Consider the following 26,718-nt stretch of genomic DNA (forward strand, 5'->3'; position numbering starts at 1 on the left):
TAAAAAACAAACAAACAAAACAAAACAAAAAACAGGGGCGCCTGGGTGGCTCAGTCAGTTAAGCGTCTGCCTTTGGTTCAGGTCATGATCCCGGGGTTGTGGGATCGAGCCCCACATCAGGCTCCCTGCATAGCAGAAAGCCTGCTTCTCCCTCTCCCTCTGCTGCTCTCCCTGCTTGTGTTTGCTCTCTCTCTGTCAAATAAATAAATAAAATCTTAAAAAAAAAAAAAACAGCAAAATATTTTGTGGGTATTGACAAACTGATTCTAAAATTGATATGGGGATGCAAAAGACCCAGGATAGCCAACACTACCAATATTGAAGGAGAAGAACAAAGTCAGAGGACTAGCACTAACTGATTTCAAGAATTACTGTAAAGATCCAGCAATTAAGACAGTGTGATATTGGGAAAAGAACAAATAGATCAATGGAATGCAAGAGAGAGCCCAGAAATAGACTAACAAAATAGAGTCAACTGATCTAAGACAAAAGAGTAAAGGCAATATGATGGAACAAAAATAGTCTTTTCAACAAATGGTGCCAGAACAACTGAATATCCACATGTAAAAAAATGAGTCTACACAAAGACCTTACACCTTTCACAAAAGTTAAGTCAAAATGAAGCATAGGCCTAAATGTCAAACACAAAACTATGAAACTCCTAAAGGATAACATAGGAGAAAACCTAGATGACCTTGGGTATGACAATGACCAAAGGCATAATCCATGAAAGAAATCACTGATAAGCTAGACTTCATTAAAAATAAAAACTTCTCGTCTGCTAAAGACAATTTCAAGAGAATGAGAAGACAAGCCATAGACTAGAAGGAAATACTTGCACAAGACACATCTGATGAAAGACTGTTACCTAAGATATAAAAGAAACTTTTAAAACTCAACAAAAAGAAAATAACAACCCAATTAAAAAATAGCAAAAGACTTGAACAGATAGCTCACCAAAGAAGATATACAGATGGCAAGTAAGCAAAAGAAAAGATGCTCAATGTTGGATGTCAATACAGAAATGCAAATTAAAACAACAATGAAATACCACTATACACCTACTATCCAAAACACCAAAATCCAAAACACTGACAATGCCAAATGCTGATGAGGATATGGAGTAATAAACACTCCCCCATTCCTTGCTGGTCAGAATGCAAAATGGTATAGCCACTTTTTTTTTTTAAGACTTTTATTTATTTATTTGAGAGAGCGAGCATGAGCAGGGGCAGGGGTGGGGGCAGAGGGGGAGGGAGAAGCAGGCTCCCTGCTGAGAGGGCTCGATCCCAGGACTCTGGGATCATGACCTGAGTCAAAGGCAGACGCTTAACTGACTGAGCCACCCAGGTACCCCTGGTATAGCCACTTTTGAAGACAGTTTGACAGTTTCAAAAAAAAAAAAACTAAACATATTTATACCATATAATCCAGCAATTATACTCCTTGGTATTAACCCAAATGAACTGAAAATCTACATCCACACAAAAACTTGTACATAGATGTTTACAGCAACTTTATTCATAATTGCCAAAACTTGGAAGCAATCAAGATGTCTTTTAGTAGGTGAATGGATAAGCTGGTATATCTAGATAATGGAATATTACTCATTGCTAAAAATAAATAAGCTATCAAGCCATAAAAAGACATGGAAAAAACTTAAAATGCCTATCAGTAAGTGAAAGAAGCCAATCAAAAAAGATCACATACTTACTATATGATTCCAACTGTATGACATCTGGAAAAGGCAAAACTATGGAGTCAGTAAAAATAGTAGTAGTTGCCAGTTGTTAGGAGGGAGTGAGGAATGAACAGGCAGAACACAGAGAATTTTTAAGGCAGTGAAACAATTTTGCACAATACTGCAATGGTAACACATGTCATTATACATTTGTCAAAATCCACAGAATGCACACCACCAAGAGTGAACCCTAAAGTAAACTACGGATTTTGGGTGATAATGATGTGTCAGTATAGGTTCATCAGTTGTAACAACTGCACCACTCTGGTACTTGATGTTGACAATGGGGAGGTTATGTATGTTAGGGACAGGGGGTATGTGAAAAGCCTCCATATTTTGACACTCAATTTTGAAATGAACCTAAAACTGCTCTAAAAAAATAAAATGTATTAATTAAAATATGTATGAAAGACAAAAATACCAATTTTCTAAGTTTTCAAGTATTAATAGTTATTGCCTTTAGAAGCATAGAGAAAAATGAGAGGTTACAAATTTTATAAAGAAGAAAACTATATATTCAGAAATGTTTAAGTTAAAAATGGCTCCCTAAAAATTGCTTAAATTAATTAATCTCTGCTATCTTACTCAATGGGTACTTGTGATTTTAACGTGAATAGTGAACATGTAAACTTCTAGAAAGTGTGTTAATTTTGGTGTCACAGATCTCCTGGACAAGATCTTTATATAAAAGGTTAACAGAGCTGCTTAGAGAGGCCTAGTAGAAGCCACTACAAATAGGAAATCAGACCAAAGTGGTCTCAATGGTCCTGTGTCCATCCATGTTATTATAATCAGCTCCTGAAGATTTTAATGGCCTGAAATTTTTAGAAGGGGGAGGGGCAGAAGGAGAGGGAGAGAGGAAATCTTCAGCAGGCTCCACACCCAGCACAGAGCCCAAGGCAGAGCTCGATCTCATGCCCTTGAGATCATGACCCTGGGATCATGACCTGAGCTGAAATCAAAAGTTGGATGTTTAACTGACTGAGCCACTCGGGCGCCCCTTGATGGCCTGTATTTTAAATGATGAAGTCATCATAACCCAACTCTGAAAAAGTCTGTCCTAAGGGATATAATCACCGCCAACATTCTCTGAACCCTGGTAATGCCCTTGAGATAAATGGAAGTGCTTTAGTGCTTTAGTGAAGACAGTAAACAGGTAATAAAAAGAGAGGGCTTAAAAAGAGAGGCTCACTTTTTTTTTTTTAAGAGCTTTGGAGCCACAAAAAAATCTGAGTTAGAGGCGCCTGGGTGGCTCAGTTGGTTAAGCGACTGCCTTCGGCTCAGGTCATGATCCTGGAGTCCCTGGATCGAGTCCCGCATCGGGCTCCCTGCTCAGCAAGGAGCCTGCTTCTCCCTCTGACCCTCCCCCCTCTCATGTGCTCTCTCTCTCTCTCATTCTCCCTCTCTAAATAAATAAATAAATGAAATCTTAAAAAAAGGCGGGGGAGGATGCCTGGGTGGCTCAGATGGTTAAGCGTCTGCCTTTGGCTCAGGTCATGATCCCAGGGTCCTGGGATCGAGTCCCGCATCAGGCTCCCTGCTCAGCGGGGAGCCTGCTTCTCCCTCTGCCTCTCTCTGTCTGTCTCTTATGAATAAATAAATAAAATCTTAAAAAAAAAAAAAAAAAAAAGAGGAAATGGCAATACCAATTTAATAAGAATATTGTAAGAATTCAAAGTAACAGTTTTGCAAAGCACCTACCATAGGGTCTGGCCCATGGTGGTTTCGTCTCTTTTTGTCTAATCTACATTGCCATCTTTACCCTTGATGTGATCCATGGGAAGGCAAAATGGAAGAGAAAAAAATAGGCCTTCAGATATATGTATCTAAAGAAATTATCCAAAATCCTTGGCTTTAATTATACAATCAAGTGATTAACACTGGGTCAGTCTCTTTTTCACAAAAAAAAAAAAAAAAAAAAGAGCATATTCCTGCAGCCATAGGAGTAATGGTTTATGGTCTGTGCCTTAAATCCAATCCTGTCCATGTGATTTTACCCTTTTCCCTAACAGACACTGGCACCTATTTTTGCCTACCCAAGAAATAAGGAGGTCCAGAAGCTTTGGAGAGCCAACCTAATTTGCCCCAAAAGGAAAAAAAAAAAAAAAACTATGTCCAAGTCATGGCAGAAAAAGGAGAAAAAAACAAACAAAAAACAATCCAGCTGGTTAATGAAACTAGCAGATTTTAATTATTTTTCATTGGAAAGCCCCTGCATGAAGACTAAAAACTAGCAAGGCAAACCCTACATTGCACAGCAGTAAGAAAGCAGCTCTATTTCCACACAATTAGGTTTTCACAGGCTTCCATCTTATGACATAACTCTTCATTTCCAAGGCCTACAAATATCCCATCTACACAGTCTCATTAGCTTGGAGATCTCATTTAGCTCTAAGGTGAAGGGTATGATTTGTAAAGTTAAGGTATACTGGAGTTCCTGTACCAGCCTCAGCCACTGCCTGACTGTGATTCTTAAGAATCATTTCTTCTCGGGGCACCTGGGTACTTCAGTCAGTTAAGCGTCTGCCTTTGGCTCAGGTCATGATACCAGAGTCCTGGGATAGAGCCCCAGGTCAGGCTCCCTGCTCAGCGGGGAATCTGCTTCTCTCTCTTCCTCTCTGTGTGTGTGTGTGCTCTCTCTCTCTCTAGCTCTCACTCTCTCTCAAATAGATAAATAAAATCTTTAAAAAAAAAAAATTACTTCTCCTCTCTTTCAACATTTCGTTTCTGCAAAATAGGGAAATACCATTCCCCTCACAGAACTGTTTTGAGAATTAAAAACCCCTGTCAGAAGTGCCCAGAGTACAATGCATGGCTCACAGTAGACAAAAGGTATTAATTCCCTTTCCTTTTCCCTTTGATATAGCCTTGTGTTCCAGGGAGAAAGGAGGCCATGATTTTTCCTTTGCACAAAATTAACCAGTACCACAGCCAGGTCAGAGAGGGCAGGGCTCAACTCAGACTCTAGGTATCTTTTCCCATATATGAGTCCTGACTCCAAGTCGCAGAGCAACACCTCACTTTTGAAGGCCACACTCTCACACTCAGAAGCTAAGTCTTACACTGCTATTATTTTAAGAATCACAGAGAGCTCAGGGCTAGGCCGAGTAATGAGGTACAAATGCTTTGGAAATCTGTGGGTTCCCAGCATAACTAATGAGTACTATCAACTGCATTCTGTTCAAGATATGGACAGACAACTCCAAGTGGCCAACAGTTCTTTGAAAAATGCAGAGGCAACGATCAGAGGAATACTATTTTTGCTCCTTTCTGTAGCCTCTGCTTTGGGAAATTTACATTTTATATAATCGTTATTAAAGGTCATTTGTGGTTTATTATCATTCAGTTTCACTAAAGGTTAGTATCACTAGGGAAGCTATATAATGTGGTAGAAAAAACAAGGGCTTTAGAATCAAGCTTTGATTCAAGTCCTAGCTCTGCCACTTCCTTGCTATGTGACACTGGACAAGTCATAACTTCTCAGAGCCATCTTTCAAAGTTCAGGTTGCCCCTCCAGTGGGTTGTAAAACCAACTTAGTGGCTTGCAGATAACATTTAAAGTAAAAATGACACTACATGTAGTAAGTACTATTTCATGAAACTATGGTTTCAGGTATATATATATTCATATGTAGATACATACACACAAATAGGTGTATAAATGAATTGCAGTATAAAATCTTTCTTACAGTGGAAAATGGTCAAAAAAACTGAAAGCCATTGGCCTTTATAAAATGAGACTATCAGGTGTGTATAATGTTATCTTCTGTATGTTTCACAGTATTTGAGAATTTGAAAAATAGTGTGGGCCAAATATTAGCAATTAATCTTATTAGAATCAGAAAGAATATCTGAATACAACCTTTTTTAAAAATACTGAGAAAGTTCCTTTTTGCTGCTCAGTTTCAGATTCTTTATTTTCTTCACGGCATGCTTTTCTGTTTTACTTCATTTTACTTTGTTAACTTATTTTCTGTTTTCTCACTAGAATATAAGTTCCATAAGAATCTTTTCTGGGGGCGCCTGGGTCACTCAGTCAGTTAAGCAGCTGCCTTCAGCTCAGGTCATGGAATGGGCTCCCCATCAGGGCTCCCTGCTCAGCTGGGAACCTGCTTCTAAACTGCCCATCCCCCTCCACTCATGCTCTGTCTCTCGCTTTCTCTCCCTCAAATAAATAAATAAAATCTTAAAAAAAAAAAAAAAAAAAGAATCTGGGGCCCCTGGGTGGTTCAGTCATTAAGCGTCTGCCTTCGGCTCAGGTCATGATCCCAGGGTCCTGGGATGGAGCCCTGCCATCAGGCTCCATGCTCCGCAGGAAGCCTGCTTCTCCCTCTTCCACTCCCCCTGCTTGTGTTCCCTCTCTCGCTGTGTCTCTCTCTGTCAAATAAATAAATAAAATCTTAAAAAAAAAAAAATCTTTTGTTCTTGATCTCTCCTTAGCACCTAGATTTTACTCACTCACTTATATACATATACACATATATACCATAAACATATGGTATATGTATACCTATATACATGTTTGTGGGTATGTATCTGCCAAATGAAAAATGAAGAACATCACTGCATTCGTTCCAGTATATTCCATTTAACTGCACTTTCAAAATAATATGAGAAAGAATTTTCATACACAGGAATATCTGTGAATTGAGTTCAACAAGCAGTTGTTCAGCTAAAAATCTACAAAAGGTCCAAGTTACTAATGGGTCAAGCTTTCCTCTGAGTATCTACTCATGAACTATATCTATCATAGGGCTATAGCTCCTGATGTCCACTGAAAGAATATTTGACTTGGAATCAATGCTTAGGCTAAAACCCACTGATCATCACCTATGAAGACTATGAAATTTGCCTCTAGTATAATGGATCTGGAGCTGAAAGAGAGTTCAAATCCCCATTAAATCTTCTACATGCTGTGAGGCCTTAGGCAAGTGCCTTTATCTGTTAAATGAAGGTAATAGTACTTATACCATAGGGTTATTTTGAAAATTGGATAAGCTTATGTATATAAAATACCTGTCACAGTGTCTGGTACATAATAAAACCCAGTAAAAATTATTATTATTCATTCATTTCTCTTTTTTCCAACTAATATTAATGTCTACTTTATTATAGGTCCTGAGTCTACACAGGGGCACAGACACAATTCAAGAGGAACTGGCTACAGTCCCTGCCCATGAAGAGCTGAAAGTGTAACAGGAAAGATAAACCCATAAACAAAAAGTATAAAAGAATTACTAGGAGTGTAGTATGTATTATCTCATCCAGGAAGGCTGAAACAAATCTGCCCTTTTCTAGCAAACCTGATATTAGGTCCTGGTTAGTCTCTAGAGTTGATAGGTATATCAAAACCCTTCCAACTTATAAAATGGAATAGCTTCCGAGATGGGTCAGAGCAGCTCTGTAAAGAAGCCCTCATAAGACTGTCAGAGGAATGGTCAAGAATGATTGTCTTTTTTTTTTTTTTTTAATTTATTTTTTGACAGAGAGAGACATAGCGAGAGAGGGAACACAAGCAGGAGGAGTGGGAGAGGGAGAAGCAGGCTCCCCGCCGAGCAGGAAGCCCGATGTGGGACTTGATCCCAGGACCCTGGGATCATGACCTGAGCCGAAGGCAGACGCTTAACGACTGAGCCACCCAGGCGCCCCAAGAATGATTGTCTTAACAGCCAAAAGGTAGAAGCAACTAGTGTTCATGGGCAGATGAAAGGATAAATAAAATGTAGTATATATACAATGGAATATTATTCAGCCTTTAAAAGGAAGGAAATTGTGACACATGGTATAGCATGGAGGAGCACAGTGGACATTATGCAAAGGGAAGTAAGGCAGTCATAAAAAGACAAGCACTGCTTATATGAGATATTTTGAGTAGTCAAATTCATAGAGACAGAAAGTAGAAATGTGGTTGCTAGGAGCTGGAGGGGAGGGAAGAATAGGAAGTTAGTGTTATATACAGAGTTTCAATTGGGGAAAAAGATGAAAAAGTTCTGGTGACGGATGGCAGTGATGGTTGTACAACAATGTGAATGTACTTAATACTACAGAACTGTAAAGTTAAAAATGGTAAAAATGGCAAATGTTATGTATATTTTACCACAGTTTAAAAAAGAATAACTGTCCTATGACTTATAGCAAGAGAGAGGGCATGCATCCCGTTCTCTGACTTTGGTCATTCGTATATCTGGTAGCATATCAAGCCAGCTTTTCCCAGGTTAAAACATGAGAAGAATTTTGGGGCAGTCCTCAAACACAGGAGCCTGTATAATGTAGTCAACACCTAAGAAACCACAAATGCACAGACATCCAAACCCAGAATTTACAGCAAAATAGACAGTTTCTATACAGTGACTACAGGTTTATTTCTACAAGTGTAAGAAACGAAAAATAAAGTATTGTATGTCTAAAAGCCAGTTAAGGATGATATAAGCTAATTCCTAAAGAGATAAGTCCCCGGGAAAAAATGACTGGCCCATGTGGGGTGGATTTCATATATCAGTACCAAGGTCCCATAACACAACTTTACAGCCTGAAATTTAAAAAAAAATCATGCTAATGTGCATTAAACCAAACAACTTTTATATACTAAACAAAAATGTCACAACTGACAGTACTATTCAATGACCCAGTTTCCTAGTGGCCCAGAAAGATGGGAAATAAATCCCAAGGACCCTAGTTCAGACAGACTGGAGAGAGTAGACTGTGGCTGTCTTGCATGATTAAAGGCTATGTCACAGCTCAGTGGGGTCTATACTTTGGAAGCTTCCCCCCAGCAGTCCCCTATGTGACTAAGGACTGGGATAAGAGTGACAGCTTCACAAAGGGGATAATAAGAGATAAAGTTTCTTCCTAGTATGTTCAAAGACTCCAGAATTCAAAACTTAACTTCTCTTCTATCCATCCAATTTTCATTAAGAGCAATTTGTATCATCTAGGAAGTCAAATACACCTTTATTTTTACCTTATCAAACCCTAAAATAAAGGCCAGGGTGTAGTGTGGACATAAACCTTGGTTAGGATCACAACAATTCTCACATCAAATAATTGGTTTAAGTTTGGGCCAAGTTCATCAACAATAAGATGACAGGATTCAGGCAAAGTCAGCTGCCTTCTCGCATTTCAGAAAGACTAGCACTGCTCCTGACACTAGTACATAGGTGTAAGGAACCTCTGGGTGGGTAATGCCACCAAACAAAAGCAACACCTTCAAAGTCTCTCTCAGTGACTAGAGGCAGCCAGACACTCAAACTGCCAGTCCTGAATTATGGCCTCTGAATGGTGAGGGCTTCACATTTCACTGATCAGGGCACAGCCCAATCAGAAGACAAACCCCTGCACTGCCAGGGACCAGCAAATCCGCTTTCTTCCAGAGTGCACATGACTGAATGTGCTTCTGTCCATCATCTGGGTCATATATAGTTCAATGCGAGCTGAGCAGACAGGGCTGCAAGGAAATCTGGCGCGGTTCAATACCTCGTCTAGCCTGGGTTCCAGTATCTAATTTTTTTTTACTGACAAACTCATTTCTCTACCGGGACAGGATGCTGTGCTGGCTGAAGTTCCATTTCTACAGCAAGAATCCTATCTGGAAATACAGAAGTTGTCCTCTAGCCACAGCAGCTCGAACTTTTTTGATTGTTGTTGCTGCTTTCTCCCATCACCCCCACCCCCTTTTGACAAAGATCCAACTGTAAAAAGTCTTACGTAACAGTTCAGGACTACTTCGGTTCTTTTACTGGGTAAGCACTTTCAATTTTTTTTTTTAAACTAAAAACCATTTTAACATTGAATCTGTTGAGAAGCTTAACTAAAATCTTTTAAGTAATTTGTGTAGTGAAATACTGTCAGTGGATTTTTTTAGTCTCATTTCTGCACGTGCTCCTTTGTTCTCAGAACAGAAGCTTTTTATACACACCCCATAACGCAGCTGGAGAGAGTTATGAAGTCAGTTATTATAAGGAACACAAAGGTTGTTTTGCATTCTTTGCCTTTAGATAATTAATTTTGTATTTGTTTTCTTAAAACAGAGTAGATAAAAAAGGGAGAAATTCACAAAAGAATAAACTGTTGGAGAAAAAAGTTTGAAGTCTTTACCACCTTTTCTATCTGTAGTTTTGTGTGGCCAAACACTTGTGCTGCCTGGGGCGGTGGGGGTAGTGGCAAGCGTAGACAGAGAGGAACTAAGCCAGACATGGACAAAGGCATGAGCCAAAACCAGACAGTCCTGGCCGTTCGATAGGCCAGCAGTGGGTGAGACAGGTCAGCCAGCTGCAGGGGCGGGAGGGGCGGGGGAAGGGGCATGGATGTGTGAGGTGCTCATGCGTGCGATCGTGACTAGATTCTGAAACTGCCAGCCATTTTCCCAGCTATGCTTTGTGCAATCTAAAGGAATGCATCTCCTCTGAAGCAGTCTAGCCAGAGCCCAGTGATAGAGAGGAGTGTGATGAATACCACAACATATGGAATCAGAAAATACTGGGATCTGGGGTGGGCAAGAGGGAATGCAGAGGGTGTGGAAATTTTTTAGTGATCTGGAATGTGTTGAGTGACAGGAAGTGCCCCAAGCTCCCCCCCCACCCGCCCCCGCAACTCTTCTCAGTCGCGCCTGCTTTTGTCTAACTCTTGTAATCTACACACTACTGCTTACAAAGCTGTCTGAGTTTAAGACAAAAAGAAACATAAAAGGCTCTCCGTTCCATAGTACCTGTGATATGGAAGGAGTGTAAAAAAGCATGGCCCTTCTAGCCTGTGGACATTTTCTCAGGTATACAAGACAAAGATAAAATAATAATTTCCCAAGGATAAATGAGAATTATGACTTCAGTCTGGCTTCCAAATCTGATTTTAAAAAATCCTGATTCTGCTATACTTACAAATGCTTAAGTTGGTTCTTAATTTGAATAAGGCTTGTTTGTTTGGTTAGTATACTGCATTTGAAGTTGTTTCTATTTTCTTTGTATAAATTTGGACTTTGGAGGGAAAATGTAAATAAGTAGAATGCACACACACACACACAAAAAGGATTTTTCCCTTCACTGGTTAAAAAGCAGTTTCAAGGGTTGGTTTCTTGGAAAAAGCAGCTCTTTCTTTCTCATTTTTGTATGTATACTATAAAGAGAACTTTATGCCATAATAAACGTAAGGTAGAAAACTTTTGACAGAAAATAATACAGTGTTTCTAAGTGAAAAACAACTTAGCATTTTCCCAAACTTCCATATTATCAACAGAAACACTAAAACTTGGGAGAAAAGTAGCCAAATAATTGAATGGTTAACCCTACTTTTGGAGGATAAAATGGAAAATTAAGTGTGAATGAAATGATACTTGGGAATGTTTCTACCTCCTACCACAAAGGATGTTAGTGGTCAGCCTAGGAGTTAATCTTTCCTAGTGTGGCTCTGAGCCTTCATGCCGAGCAGACATTATTCACATGACGATTCGAAAAGTCCATTCATATATCCCACTACCTGGATTTGAATAGAAACCAGACAGCAATTCTTTAGTTCCAGCCACCATTCGCCCCACTGGACAATAGCGATTTGTTAGCACAGAGTCACAGGCTGTGGGACACAAAGCTTGGAGCTGCAGAAAGATGGGGGATTCAGAGAACAGGAAATTACAGGCCCGATACACTCCTGGCAGCTCTGAGAATACAAAAAAAAAAAAAAAGGCAACACATCGATGCCATGTTTAAGAGCTACTTCTAGCTTTTTTAACCACCTCCAATGTCATAAAAGCTCTATTGTTGGAGTACATAAAGTCACGAGTCTCATGTGCTCTCTTTTCTCACTATAGGGAACTTCATTCAATGCCCTGGCACAGTCAGAAAAATCAAAAGCACCCAGAGTTGATTAGTTGTAAGCTTTGATAGAAAGGAGAAGAATATTTTGCAAATAAAATGTCAGAGAAAAAATATGCTTAGTGACACAAGTGACACATAATAAAATTAGTATCTTTTACAAATTATTTCATAAGACCAATCAAAATGAAACCAAATATACCAAGACTCCAGGGAAACAAATTTTTCTTCAAAATATCATATAAAATCTATTACTTAATTCAATCAAAAGTATTTCCAGAAGATATATATCAGTTTAAAAACTAATCTTACATAGAATATTTCTGAGTTCTGAGTTGTATTTTCCAAAACAACTAAAATCAAAGCCCTAAGGATTTATTTTGGCATATTAGAAAGGAAAACTACATTTTCTTTTGTTGGTTATCAAATTATTGTAGCTCTATGGCTAAATTTAGAAATTGCCTCTACTTCCCTCTCTTTAGACCTAAAAAATAAAATTAATGGACATTCTAGGTGAAGGGAGAAACGTATTTCTCCAATCTCAATCAATGAGCACAGGTTCCCATCCAGGCCCTCATGTTGCAACCTGAGCACCAACAGGCCAGAACGGTGTCCATTTCAACAGGAGGAGACCCTACACAAGGAAGTTATAAATGGTTTTGTTCTTGAGCCTTTCTTCTTCTGTGATCCATTCGCAGACATAAATCCTAAATGATATCATACCTGAAATATTCATCAAATGAGATCATGAATGATCAAAAAGTGTCTTGGAAACATGAACTGTTCTACTCTGGTCCCATGGCCTTAAGACGAATGCCTGCTAAATTTAATGCTGCTGGAAAACAAATCAGCAACTTTTAAACTACCAATTACTGGATCTCTTCAAATTCTATCATTACCCACCAAACACAAGTATTAGTTATGACCTGAAGCTGTGCTGCTGTGCAGTACAGTAGCCACCAGCTACATGGGCTATTTTTATCTGAATTTAAATTAAACAAAATTAAATAAAATAATAATTTCATTTCTCCAGTCATGCTAGCTACACTTCAAACACTCACTAGCCCCATGTAACGAGTGGCTATCATACTGGACAGCACAGATATAGGATATTTCTATCAGAAAGTACTACTGGGGGCGCCTGGGTGGTTCAGTCGGTTAAGTGTCTGCGTCGGCTCAGGTCATGATCCCAGGATCCTGGGACTGAGCCCTGCATCAGGCTCCCTTAGTAGGGAGTCTGCTTCTGCCTCTGTCCCTCCCCTCCGCTCCGCTCATGCTCTCTCTCTGGCTCTGTCTCTCTCCAATAAATAAAATCTTTAAAAAAAAAAGTACTACTGGACAGCAATAATCTAGACTATGCTCAATCCAGAACACCTATCTTCAACTACACATCCAGCTGGACATGAAAGAAATTAATCTCTAAGTAAAAAATATGACAAGTATGACAAGGCAGCTAGCACCATGATACTTGAGACATGTGTAAAAAAGCATTTTGATACCAAAGGTTTCTTTTTTTCTTGGTCCACAATAAAGAGGTTATGAAGAATATTAAGACAGTAGTGGCAGACAGGTAAGAGTTGCCAGAGTAATTAAAATGTTCCAGAATGGTACTTAGTATCAAAAAGTTCTTCCTACGGGCACCTGAGTGGCTCAGTCAGTTAAGGGCCTAACTGTTTATATCAATTCAGGTCTTGATCTCAGGATCGTGAGTTCAAGGCCGTCAATGGGCATCGTGGAGCCTATTTAAAAATAAAAAATAAAAATCAAGAAAAAAGAAAGTTCTTCCTAAACATATGAAGCAAATAATTCTATGGTCTCCTTCACATGACTGTCATGGACAATATGGAACAGCAAAGAACAAGGGGCTTGAAATAAGTCAGACCTGGGTTTGATTACTAGTACCTACCCTACTAGCTAGTGAATATTAGGCAAATTAATCCACCTCTCTGAGATTTAGTATCCTTATCTACAAAATGGAGAAATAGACAACCTGCATGAGGTATGGAAGGACTCACAATAAAGTATATAAAGCAGGGGCATGTGGGTGGCTCAGTCGGTTAAGTGGCTGCCTTCGGCTCAGGTCATGAACCCAGGGTTCTGGGATCGAGCCCCATCTCGGGCTTCCTGCTCAGCAGGAAGCCTGCTTCTCCCTCTCCCACTCCCCATGCTTGTGTTCCCTCTCTCGCTGTCTCTCTCTCTGTCAAATAAATAAATAAAATCTTTTAAAAAAATAAAGTATATAAAGCATCCAGAGTAAGGTGCCAGGCATGTAGTGGGAATTTTAAAAAGGGTAGCTATTATTTATTAATATATTTCCCCCCCTAAATCTTTATAATGTGACTCCTTGTAGATAGACAAATACTATTCAACACACAAAGCAAGCTGTCATAAACAGGTATCCTAAAATACTAACACTGGCCATTCAGTAAATCAGCTGGAATAAAATGGAAATATTTATATGCTAGACAGCTTTCCCCAGCCAATATGTGACCACACTGCTCCACGAAGTCTGGCTTTTATACTAGAACAATCTCATGTCATACTTGGCTCAAATAGCCAGCAAAGTCCCTGTGTGTTCAGAGTCTTATATTTATGGATTTGAGCTTAGGTTTTATAGAGAAGGACAGTGTTCTATAGCTAAAAAGTAAACTCTACCAAGGGATGCATACATTGTTGGGTGAATATATAAAAAAAATAAAAATGGCTTCCAAATAGGGAATCAGATGCCTGTTCAAGAAAATGGAAAAGGTTATTTTATTTTTAAGATTTTATTTATTTTGTCAGAGAGAGAGAAACCACAAGCAGGGTGGTTTCTCTGGGTGGCAGACAGAGGGAGAAGCAGGAAGAGGACAGAGGGAGAAGCAGGCTCTCTGCCAAACAAGGAGCCCGATGCAGAACTCGATCCCATGACCCTGGGATCATGACCGGAGCCAAAGGCAGATGTTAAACTGACAGAGCCACCCAGGTGTCCTGGAAAAGGTTATTTCAGAAATGCAATGATAAGGGGGCGCCTGGGTGGCTCAGTTGGTTAAGCAACTGCCTTCGGCTCAAGTCATGATCCTGGAGTCCCGGGATCGAGTCCCGCATCAGGCTCCCTGCTCGGCAGGGAGTCTGCTTCTCCCTCTGATCCTCCTCCCTCTCATGCTCTCTGTCTCCCATTCTCTCTCTCAGATAAATTAAAAAAAAAAAAAATATTAAAAAAAAAAGAAATGCAATGATAAGAAACTTCATTCTCGGGGTGCCTGGGTGGCTCAGTCGTTAAGCGTCTGCCTTCGGCTCAGGTCGTGATCCCAGGGCTCTGGGATCGAGCCCCACATCGGGCTCCCTGCCCAGCTGGGAGTCTGCTTCTCCCTCTCCCTCTCCCCCTGCTTGTGTTCCCTCTTTCACTGTGTCTCTCTCTGTCAAATAAATAAAAAAAAAAAGAAACCTCATTCTCCCTTGCTGAGATGACTGAAGCACAGAGAAAAACTGTAAATAAAAATCTTTTTTTCAAGTATTGGACTGAGGCTTTTTTTCAAGGAACATTTAAGTAACTCAGATTATATAATAGTAATAATGAACCAGTAAAACATCCAATGCCTTATTGCCTTTAATTATTGTGAACTTGGTATCTGGTCAAGACCAGATGCAATGAGTGGTGCCTCCCCAAGTTTTTAGTGGTTAAAAAAAAAAAAATCCAAGTGATTCCTTCATGACCATGTCTTAACTTTCAAATATACCATTAAAATAAATTGGACAGATAAACAAGGATATGAGGTTCTTAAATTTTGGTATCATTCTCAACCCATTCTATGCCTGCTAGGTGCAAGAATCATGGGTCTTAGTGTCAAGTGAACATGGGTTGGAATCCTGTTTCTGCTACTTATTTACTATGTGATCCTGAATAAGTCAATTCCTTTCTTTGTCTCAGACTCTTTATGCATAAGATATAATATTAAAGCCTTCCTGCCAGTCATTTTAAAGATCAAGGATCATATACATAAAACATCTTGAACATCCTGACACATGGAAACCACTCATGGAAATGTCAATTCTGTGAAAACACAGTTAAGGTCTTGAGGTCTGGTTCACTGTCTGACTCTTCCCAAACATGAATGGAAATAGAAGGGTTCCAGGCTGATTTATAGCACAGGCCATTCTTTCTTTAAATTTTAATTAAAACAAACATGAAGATAAAAGTTGTCAACACTGCACAAAGAGTCTCAAGTCTTAGAAATATAAATATTAGGGGCTCCTGTGTATGCTGTCAGTTAAGCGTCCGACCCTTGGTTTCGGCTCAGGTCGTGATCTCAGGGTTGTGAGATAGAGAGCCCCACACTGGCCCTGAACTCAGTGCAGTCTGCTTAAGACCTCTCTCCCTCTACCTCCGCCACTCCCTGCCCCCCACGCTCTTTCTAAAATAAACAAATAAATCGGGACACCTGGGTGGCTCAGTCAGTTAAGGATCTGCTTTGGGCTCAGGTCATGATCCCAGGACCCTGGGATCAAGTCCCGCATTGGCTCCTTGCTCAGTGGGGAACCTGCTTCTTCCTCTGCCTGCTGTTTCCCCTGCTTGTGCTCTCTTTCTCTCTCTGACAAATAAATAAATAAAATCTTTAAAAATAAATCATTTAAAATAGGAACATGAATATTAAATAAGTTGATTGAATAAATACAGGATAATTATCTGAAAAGTGAGGTAGAACCTCAGATTTTAATATTACAAAATATAATTTAATACTGATACTAATTTAATGTTATTAAATATGTAAGAATCATTTCCTTAAATTAAGAAATAATATTTGTTTTTGGAATAAGATTTCCACTCATTCTTCTTGGTGATTAGAACAAAAATATGAAAGTTCTAAAATACTGCCCCCAATCAAGAAAACAGCCTCCTGCATGTAAGGGAAAGAAAATTCATTACTTTTAAAATCAAAGCCATAGAAGGAATTCCTGGGTAAGATGTTTTCCTACTACATCTGTAGACTCACTTTAAAGTTGAAAATAATCCAGTAGAACTAGGAATAGTAGGTGTTTCTTAATGCCAACTAACTGAAAAATGTTGGACATGCCACATAATCTTTCAGAGTACAGAAAGCAGGTTAAAAAAAAAAAAAAGATGAAGAAGAAGAACTATAAGGGAGATAGTGTGGTGTAGTTAGACATCTGAAAAGGTAGATTTGTCTCCAAGAAACGGGCTGGATTAGATAGAGGACATCAAATCCTAGCTCGGCTGCTATCTAGCTAGGTGACTTTTATTTATTTATTTTATTAAAGATTTTATTTATTTGACAGAGAGAGACACAGCGAGAGAGGGAACACAGGCAGGGGGAGTGGGAGAGGGAGAAGCAGGCCTCCCGCCAAGCAGGGAGCCCGATGCGGGGCTCGATCCCAGGACCCTGGGATCACGACCCGAGCCGAAGGCAGACGCTTATTAACGACTGAGCTACCCAGGCACCCCTAGCTAGGTGACTTCTAACAAGTCATTTCTGAGTCCTTGTTACCAGCAGTGGTCCAAAAAAAAAAAACCATTCATACTAGAGGCTAAAGGGTAGACAGCACTTAGAGGTGAGAAATTTGGACTGGCCGGAGTGTATTCAAATTCAGTCTCTTTGTGCAAAGTCTAGTTACCATAAAAGGTTTTACAGGACTGCTTAATCAGATAGATTAGACAGACAAGAAAGATAGTTAAATAAAGATAGATAAGAATGGATTGCAAGGATTTCCATGGGCGCCATTAGCATACATAAAGAAATCACAAAAGGTAAGCAAAGGAAATGTTCCTCAGCAGGCAGGTGTTTCTGAGTTCTTACTAAATGCTGATCAAGCAGAGCCTTCTTTTTCTAGTCATTCACCCAATAAATATTAAGTTCCCACTATGTATCATACACAGTGCTAGACCTAGGTTAAGTGATGAACAAAACAGATACATTAGCTGCCCTCATGAGGCTGACAAGCTATAAACTAGGATAACCACGGCCAGAGCCCTATCATTTAAAAAACGGCAGGGATCTGAGAAACTCTGAGAACGAACCCAGTGATTTGGGAGAAGTGCCTGGCCATCTTTTGAAGCTGAACTAACATAGTCCATAAGAATATGGAAGAACGCACTCTCAGCTGTGTTTGATTCAAGCAAAGAGATACACTAAACTACAAGATCTTAATAGTTTTTAAACCATTAAGGAAATGAAATACCTTCAAACACATAGGCTGGTTTCAAATGACCATTACTCAGATCTGTGGTAAGCCACTATCTCATGCAAAAACACAGTCTCCTTTTGACCGATGATTAAGAACAAGATAATTTCTGCAGGGGAGACAGTACAGGGGTCTAGGCATGGAATGACATTCCAGGAATCATGATACACTGGAGATATAATGTGATACATATTGCCTTCACCCCCTTCCCTAATATTATGTTTGTAGCACCCAGCATTCCTTTAATGGCACATGCTATGACCATCATAATTACACAGCTAGTGTACTCAGAGTACTCAACCCATGACTCGGCTAGTTCTTAGCAACCAAGAATATTTGAGACATGCATGATAAATACAAAGAGAAGGAAAGGTTAGAGTCACAACTAGGCTTCTGTAACGATTCATCTTAAAAACTAGAACCACTTATGCTTACAAGATGTCTAAATATTAACCTTTCTTCCCAATGGAATTTAGTCTTTGCTGTCATAGGACTATAAAAAGAAGTTACTGTTACCAATGAAATAAAGTATATCCATGTACCACAATGGCATAATGTTGTTTCCACAAAAACTGAGGTTCCCACTGTCCCAATCAAGAAATTCCCATTCTAGGGGCGCCTGGGTGGCTCAGTTGGTTGGGCGACTGCCTTCGGCTCAGGTCATGATCCTGGAGTCCCGGGATCGAGTCCCGCATTGGGCTCCCTGCTCGGCAGGGAGTCTGCTTCTCCCTCTGACCCTCCTCCCTCTCATGCTCTCTGTCTCTCATTCTCTCTCTCTCAAATAAATAAATAAAATCTTTAAAAAAAAAAAAAAAAGAAATTCCCATTCTAGTTTTCTGAATTTTTTTTTTTTAAAGATTTTATTTATTTATTTGACAGAGACACAGCGAGAGAGGGAACACAAGCAGGAGCAGTGGGAGAGGGAGAAGCAGGCTTCCTGCTGAGCAGGGAGCCCGATGCGGGGCTCGATCCCAGGACCCTGGGACCATGACCTGAGCCGAAGGCAGACGCTTAACGACTGAGCCACCCAGGCGTCCCTAGTTTTCTGAAATTTATAGAACCTGCGTTTCCACCTAGATTTTTTTTCACTGGTAAAGATTCAATCTCATATGTCTTTTGCCTTTTCTTTGTTCACTGGATATCAAAGTCAAGTGAAAAAAGAAGAGATCTAGCATATGTACTCAGAAGAAATTAGACAGTTACATCAAAAAAGAGGATCCCAATCTGATCATTTGTTATTGTGACCTCGATTTTGGTAGAAGTACCTCCATTTGGCTAATAGCATTATATTTTTTCAGCCTCACTTCTCTATATAATTCTGTATTACTAGAACAGAACAATTTCTTTTGGGCGGCCACTTAGAAGCCTCTAGGTATACAGCTCATTCATTCGAAGGATATATGTTGAGTGCTTAGCATATGAAAGCTCCTGTTCTAGGAACTAGATATACAATAGGAAACAAGACAAAGGTCCCATACCTGGGACTGCAGTCACAAAGACTTGAATCTAGTCTCAGCTTGAGCACTCTCTGATTGTGTGACCCTAGACAAATTTGCTTCTCTGAACCGCAGAGAGGAAAAGGTAAAGTAGGGAAAAAAGGTAAAGTAATACAACTTCACAGAGCTGTTGTGAAAATTATATAATGTTTGTCAGTGTCTGATATAGTGCCTAGAACACCACAGATGCTTGACAAATAGGAGCTATAGTTTTATAAATATCTATTACTATTATCCATCCTGCTTTCATATTCATCTATGAGAATAACTCTAGTTTTTTAAAATAACAGGTTTGAAAGGCTTAAGTGTATCTAAAATATTTGTTTCACGTGTTAACAGCTTAGCAGAATAAGCCATTTATAGATGAAATGCTACTTCTGGTTATTAAAGAGCTCCTAGCTGCATATGCTAAATACAAGATAGCAAGAATATAAAAGAAAAATACTTTGAAGTTGGCATATCAATAGTGAAATGGAGGGTCACAATCACACAGATTTCAAAGGGTAGGACACTTTATCACTAGTAGTATTACTACTTGCCAATTTAATCAGAAATTGTACAGAAAAAACATATTTAAAAGATTCAGAATATCAAATCTACCATAGCCACCAAAAAAGGCAAAGAAAGCATGTCTTTCCTCTAAAGATTATTACAAAAGTCTCATAAAGAAAATTCTCTGAAGGCAAATTCCTAGCTGACTGCAGTTATACCTTATAAAATAACTTATTTTTCATCTCATCTTACTGCAGATAGACTGGGAAGCACAAAAACTAGGAACACAAAAAAAGTTATTCACAATCCAAAAACAGCTATTCATAGTCTATCCAAAGATAACCATTGTCAACATTTAGTAAATTCCGTCTAGTCTTATTTCGTAGTTATTTAATATATTAGTGATTTTTAAAAAATACTGGTAGTTCTGTCATTATACATGTAATACATGATCTATATAGAAAATCTACATAATAAAGAAAAAGATAAAGAAAACTTGTCATCCACAATTCCACTCACAGAGAAAATCTTCATTAATATCTTGATGTAGTTCATACACAATGGAATCAATTCTCTATAGTTTTATATTCTATTTTGTTCACAAGTATTTTTAAAAAGTCATTAAAATGGGGGCACCTGGGTGGTTCAGTCGGTTGAGCGTCTGCCTTCGGCTCAGGTCATGATGCCAGGATCCCAGATGGAGCCCTGCATCAGGCTCCCTGCCCAGCAGGGGAGTCTGCTTCTCCCTCTCCCTCTGCTCATGTGCTCCCTTGCTCTCTCTCTTCCTCTTGCTCATTCTCTCTCTCAAATAAAGTCTTAAAAAAGAAAAAGGAAGAAACACACGCATCTAATAAACTTTTTAAAAAAGTCATTAAAATGACTTTTTATTTTATTTTTTTATAGAGTTTATTTATTTATTTGAGAGAGAGAGAGAGCATGAGCAGAGGCAGGGGAGAGGCATCTGGGTGGCTAAGTCAGTTAAGCGGCTGCCTTCGGCTCAGGTCATGACCCCGGGGTCCTGGGATCCAACCCAGCATCGGGCTCCCTGCTCTGCGGAAAGCCTGCTTCTCCCTCTCCCACTCCCCCTGCTTGTGTTCCCTCTCTTGCTGTGTCTCTCTCTGTCAAAGAAATAAATAAAATCCTTAAAAAAAAATGACTTTTTAGATATCCAGGTAGTTACCACCTATTCTCTATTATAAATAATACTGTAGCGAACATATTTATACAAAAATCGCTATCCACATTCTTGATCTTTTTTTTTTTTTTTTTGGTCTGACCAATCTATACTCCTACCAACAGGGACTGATAGCACTTGTCTCACCCTAAGCTCACAAACACTGAGAATGTGCTATACATAATTAGCTGCCACCCAAATATAATAAAGTTGTTTGTTCAATAATGAAAAGAGAAGAGATTTTGTTTTTTAAATTTCATTTTATTTATTTTTTATTTTTTTAAAGATTTTATTTATTTGACAGAGACAAAGCGAGAAAGGGAACACAAGTAGGGGGAGTGGGAGAGGGAGAAGCAGGCTTCCCTCCAAGCAGCGAGCCCTATGCAGGGCTCGATCTCAGGACCCCAGGACTAAGACCCGAGCTGAAGGCAGACGCCTAACGACTGAGCCACCCAGGTGCCCCAAAATTTATTTTATTTATTATTTATTTTGAGAGAGAGCATGCACAAGTGTGGGGAGGGGCACAGGAAGAGTAAGAGGGGAAGAGAGAATCTCCAGCAGACTCCCCGCTGAGCAGGGAGCCTGACACGGGCTTGATCTCAAGACCCTGAGATCATGGCCTGAGCTGAAGTCAGATGCTTAACAGACTGAGCTACACATGCCTCAGGAGAAGAGAATTTTAAAGGAAAATTCAAATAGGGTAAGAAAATAGAAGAATCCCCATAGTAAAATAAAACAGACATCCCTAAACATGCTGAGCAGTTGACAGAAATCTTGAAAACCTTTCAAGAGGACACAGGGAAGTTTAACATCAGGTTTCAAAAGTCTCAGAAACAAAAACAATCAATTCAAGACAAAACAAAAATAATCTCGTGGATGTGTTTCATTACTTGAAAACAATACCATGAATCAAGAATCAGTTCCACCTTTGGGATAAAAACGAAATGGAAAAATGTGCTGATAAATTAAGATGCACAAAAACCACTGTTTTCAACACAGAAATTATTTTCAAATTTTAGGAGCAAAGATATAAATATGCATATATATTTTTGATTTCCCAAATGTAACAGAAAATTCTATAAATTCTTACCAAGGCAAGATAATCAAGAATATAATTGATTCAAAAAAATCTTTATGGAATGACAACTTTGTTTCAGAAACTATATGTGTAAGAGAACCAAAGTTGTTAAGAAGAGTTCTTTCCTCAAAAAAGCTTGCCTTTAGAATCCTTCACAATCTGGCCCTAGATCTAACATCATGTAGTATTTGCCCTGCCTAATTGTTGAAATATCACATATCTCAGGCCATGGCTGGAAAAGGAAAACCTTTCAGGACACTGTACTGAGTGATCAACTTAAAAATCAAAATTCTTTAAGAGGGAAAAAACAACAACAATAACAACAAACAACCAAAGTCATATAATCCAACTGAATAGATTCTACTAACACGACTTCATACCAGCACACAATAATGTTTACCTAAGTACCTATGATCAAGAAGAATTCAAATACTGACAGGAAGAAAAATACCTTCTACTTTCCACAAAATAACTAATAAAACTACTATCATTTTTCATTTCTTTGTAATTTCCCCTGTAAATCCTGCTTAATTTGAGTGTTACAAGAGAGATTTCTCCTTAACAGAAAATAATGCCCCCAGTTTCCTGCAGATGTTTGTACCACACAGGAGAGAAACTGTCACAGTAACTTCACGCTCCAGAAATAAAAGCTGATCAACTCAATATGAAAGGTCTGACTTCTGAGAAAGCTCTGCATCTGCTAAAAGACTTTGATACTTGCATATACCTAAAACGGTTCAGAAATACACCCTCTCCCAAATAATAGCAAGTGACATTTATCAAGGGCCTACCATGTATCAGGACCTTATGCAATACTTTTCTAAACATGTCCTTTCATAATCAAAACCACCAAAAAAACCTGATACCATTATTAGCCTCTATTTTATTGATGAAGATATTGAACTTGGAAAAGAAATTATTTGTCCATTGTCAAAAGTGCTAGGAAACAACAGAGTCCAAATTTGAACGCAGATGACTGGCTCTTAGGAACCTGCTCATTTCACTATAGCAGTTTGATTTTCTATGGTTTGGTGGGACTTTCCCTCCTTTAAATTTTTTCCTGTCAGAAACCAGATAAAATTTTTTCTGCTCCTGACTTTGAGAAGAACTAGTTTCCAAAATCACAAGAACATGGGTCAATACAATGCAATTTCACATACGATGAAAATAGATTTCTGGGATGTTAGCAAGTATATACAGTCTAAATTTTGCATGGAACTTCTAAAAATAGCTAGATATCATATATTTATTAGGCTTCAAGTAGAAAAACTGTATGATTTCTTTAAAAAATTTACTGAACTATAAACAATTTAGTCTAATTTGGAGAAATACAGTATTTGCTAAAAGACACTACAGTCTCCACTGCGCCAATGCCCTGTGCCAATATTTTAATGCTGTTTGTAAGAATTTATAATATCTTAAAAGAATGCATCTCTAGATTATCATATGTGAATGTGAAAGCCCTTCGTAAATGGTAAAGTAAAATTATCATTAATACTCTATTATAAAGCATTCATTCTGCTTTAAAACAGTTCCTACGAGCACCTGGGTGGCTCAGTGGGTTAAGCGTCTGCCTTTGGGCTCAGTCATGACCCTGGGGTCCTGGGATGGAGCCCAGAGGCCAGTTCTCTGCTCAGTGGGGAGCCTGCTTCCCCCTTTCCCTCTGCCCCTCCCCCTCCTTGTGCTCACTCTCTCTCAAATAAATAAACTAAAACAGTTCCTAAAATTTGTGGTTAACTTTTGATAACAGATGACTAGGCTATACCAGATAAGACCCTTAATTTTGGGCAGACAGCAAAATGCAGAGGAAAAAAGCACAGACAGTAAGATAACAAGGGTTTAATCAAAGTTTCATTACTAAATTTCTAACTAAAATTCTCTCAGCCTCAGTTGCCTTAGCTGTAAAAAGGGAAAATACTAAGTTCCTCAAACAGTTAAATGAAAGTTTTAAATGACAAAGCCCCTAGTGCCCAACACAAAGTAGTGTTCAATTATTGTTAGTTCTCTTCCCTTTAGGGATTTGTAAGAGTCAGACAGATGTCCAAGTTTGCTGGTGAATAAGGCCTACCTAGGAACAAGGACTGCATTGCCCAAAACTTATGATTAGAAATCACTTGGCTTCTTAGTAGGTTTGGGATTAGGCTTTTGTTATTCCTTCAGTCACACACGTTTTTATCAATCATTCAATAACAATACAATTTATTCATTCAAAGAATCACTGAGCACCTAAGCGGCAGCAAGCTAGGCACAAAAATGCCTTAAACCTCAAAAGGAGCTCACAGTCTAGTAGTAGGAACAAACCTTAAACAGATACGGGGCGCCTGGGTGGCTCAGTCGGTTAAGCGGCTGCCTTCGGCTCAGGTCATGATCCCAGAGTCCTGGGATCGAGCCCCACGTCGGGCTCCCCGCTCAGTGGAAAGCCTGCTTCTCCCTCTCCCTCTGCCTGCCTCTCTGCCTACTTGTGCTCTCTCTCTGTCAAATAAATAAAATTTAAAAAAAAAAAAAAACAGATAATATGGTGCTCTAAGTACATGATAAAGGAAAGCCCAGGATTATGGAAGTCCAAAGTAAAAGCACTTAACCTGGTAAGGGGAAGACAACTTGGAGGAGAAACATCTGAGATGAGTCTTGAAAGATAAATAGAATTTGTAGAAAAGAACAGAATAAGATAAGGAGCTTTTCAGGCATAAGGAATAGTATGAGCAGAGCACGGCCAGGAGAGACCAAATCATATATTCAAGAAACTATATATGCAATGTGGCTGGAGCTCAGGGGGAATAGAGAAGGCTTATAAGGCAGGAAGGGGTTTCCTTTGTCAAGCTCAAGCTGTGACACTCATTCCAGCCACATGCAGTAATTCACTAAACTTGTGTAAAGAGGGTGATTTCAGTCCCATTTCAGAGTCTAATGTGCTAGTTCCTCCTCAATCTAACTAGCTAAAAAAAAAAAAGAACATACAACATACCTGGTTTTATGATGGGTATGTGAACTCCGAACACTAGCTACTTTCCATCCAGCAGTCAGAAAACACTGCTTGAGGGGCCCCTGGGTGGCTTAGTCAGTTAAGCGTCTGCCTTTGGCTCAGGTCATGATCCCAGGGTCCTGGGATCCAGCCCCGCATCATGCTCCCTGCTTGGTGGGGAGCCTGCTTCTCCCTCTCTTCCCCGCTTGTGCTCTCTGTCGCTATCTCTGTCTCTCTCTCTCTCAAATAAATAAAATCTTTAAAAAATAAAGAAAGAAAAGAAAATACTACTTGAGAAACCAAAGAAGTTATCTGAACTGGGTAATTACTGAAATATGTATAGCTACTCAAGATGTGCAAACTTCTCTGGCAGACTTCTACTTTGTTGACTCACAGGTTAAATACATAGGAGGTCCTCAATAAATAATTAAATTACAGTGAGAGAGAGAGAGAGAGAAGCCTTAATGTATTCTTTATTAAAGGACCAAGTGAAACAAAGACTTTAATATAAAGAAAATTCCCTATCGTTTTTTCCCCTTCATGTAAATTTGGTCAACATATTTCTTAAGTTTCTTTTGTTTTCAGATCAGACTATTTTTAGTTGAGAAAAGCTCTAAAAATGGGAAGTCTGTATTTTATTGCTAAATTATTACATTCTGACATTAAGTCTCTAAGTTAGTTCCACGCAGAGGCAGCTGACAAGCATAGTAAGCTTCAGTAAAAGTCATGATTCATTTATGATTCACTGTCAACAAATACTGACTGAGAACATAAAACAGTCAGCATGATCAAGGAAAAAATTCAGAATGGATGAAGCAGAGAGTATATCTAGTTTGGGAGCTATGAGGAAATGATGTGGCTTAGGAAATAGTTTATTAGGGCCCAACAGTGAAAGCCATGTCAGGTTAAAGCATTTAAATTTTATCTAAAGATAGTCAGGGCATCAAGTTCTGAAGTAAAGTCAAATTTGAATTTAGCCACTGGGTGGAAGATGAATTAGAGGTGGGCAAGACTAGAGGCAAGGGGGCCACTTGGACTGTTGCAGTCAGATGAAAAGATGATGATTTTGACCACAGTAGTGGCAATAAAGATGTCACTTGCTATTACATGGATGAATCTTGAGGACATTATGCTAAGTGAAATAAGCCAGTCACAAAAAGACAAATACTGTATGATCCCACTTATATGGGTTATCTAAAGTAGTCAAATTCACAGAAACAGAAATGGAATAGTGGTAACCAGGGGCTGGGAGAAGAGAAAATGGGGAGTTGTTTAATGGGTACAGGGTTTCCATTTTCCAAGATGAGAAAGTTCTGAAGAGCTGTTGATCAACATTATAAATATACTACACACTACTGAATGATAAATTTTATATGTTTTTTACCATAATTTTTTTTAAAAAGGCAAAGAGGAGGCTAGGCTTTTTTTGTTTGTTTCGTTTGGTTTGGTTTAACATTTCGCTCTATTCAACCTCTGAGCAGTGTCTCTTGCTATCGTACCAAGTTGTAAAATGAACATGGCTAAAAGAGATCTGATTTGTAGGGCACCAAAGTTCCTCATGGCACCAAATATCTTACCTTATTACTTGTTATGCTACTTAACATTTCCTCCATCGATGTCATGGGTTTCTTTTTTTTTTAAAGCTTGATAAAAAATATTATTATTTTTTAAAGATTTTATTTGACAGAGAGACACAGTGAGAGAAGGCACACAAGCAGGGGGAGCAGGAGAAGGAGAAGCAGGCTTCCCACTGAGCAGGGAGCCCAATGTGGGGCTCGATCCCAGGACCCTGGGA

This window comes from Neomonachus schauinslandi, chromosome 13, assembly GCF_002201575.2.
Source record: "Neomonachus schauinslandi chromosome 13, ASM220157v2, whole genome shotgun sequence".
Classification (NCBI taxonomy): domain Eukaryota; kingdom Metazoa; phylum Chordata; class Mammalia; order Carnivora; family Phocidae; genus Neomonachus; species Neomonachus schauinslandi.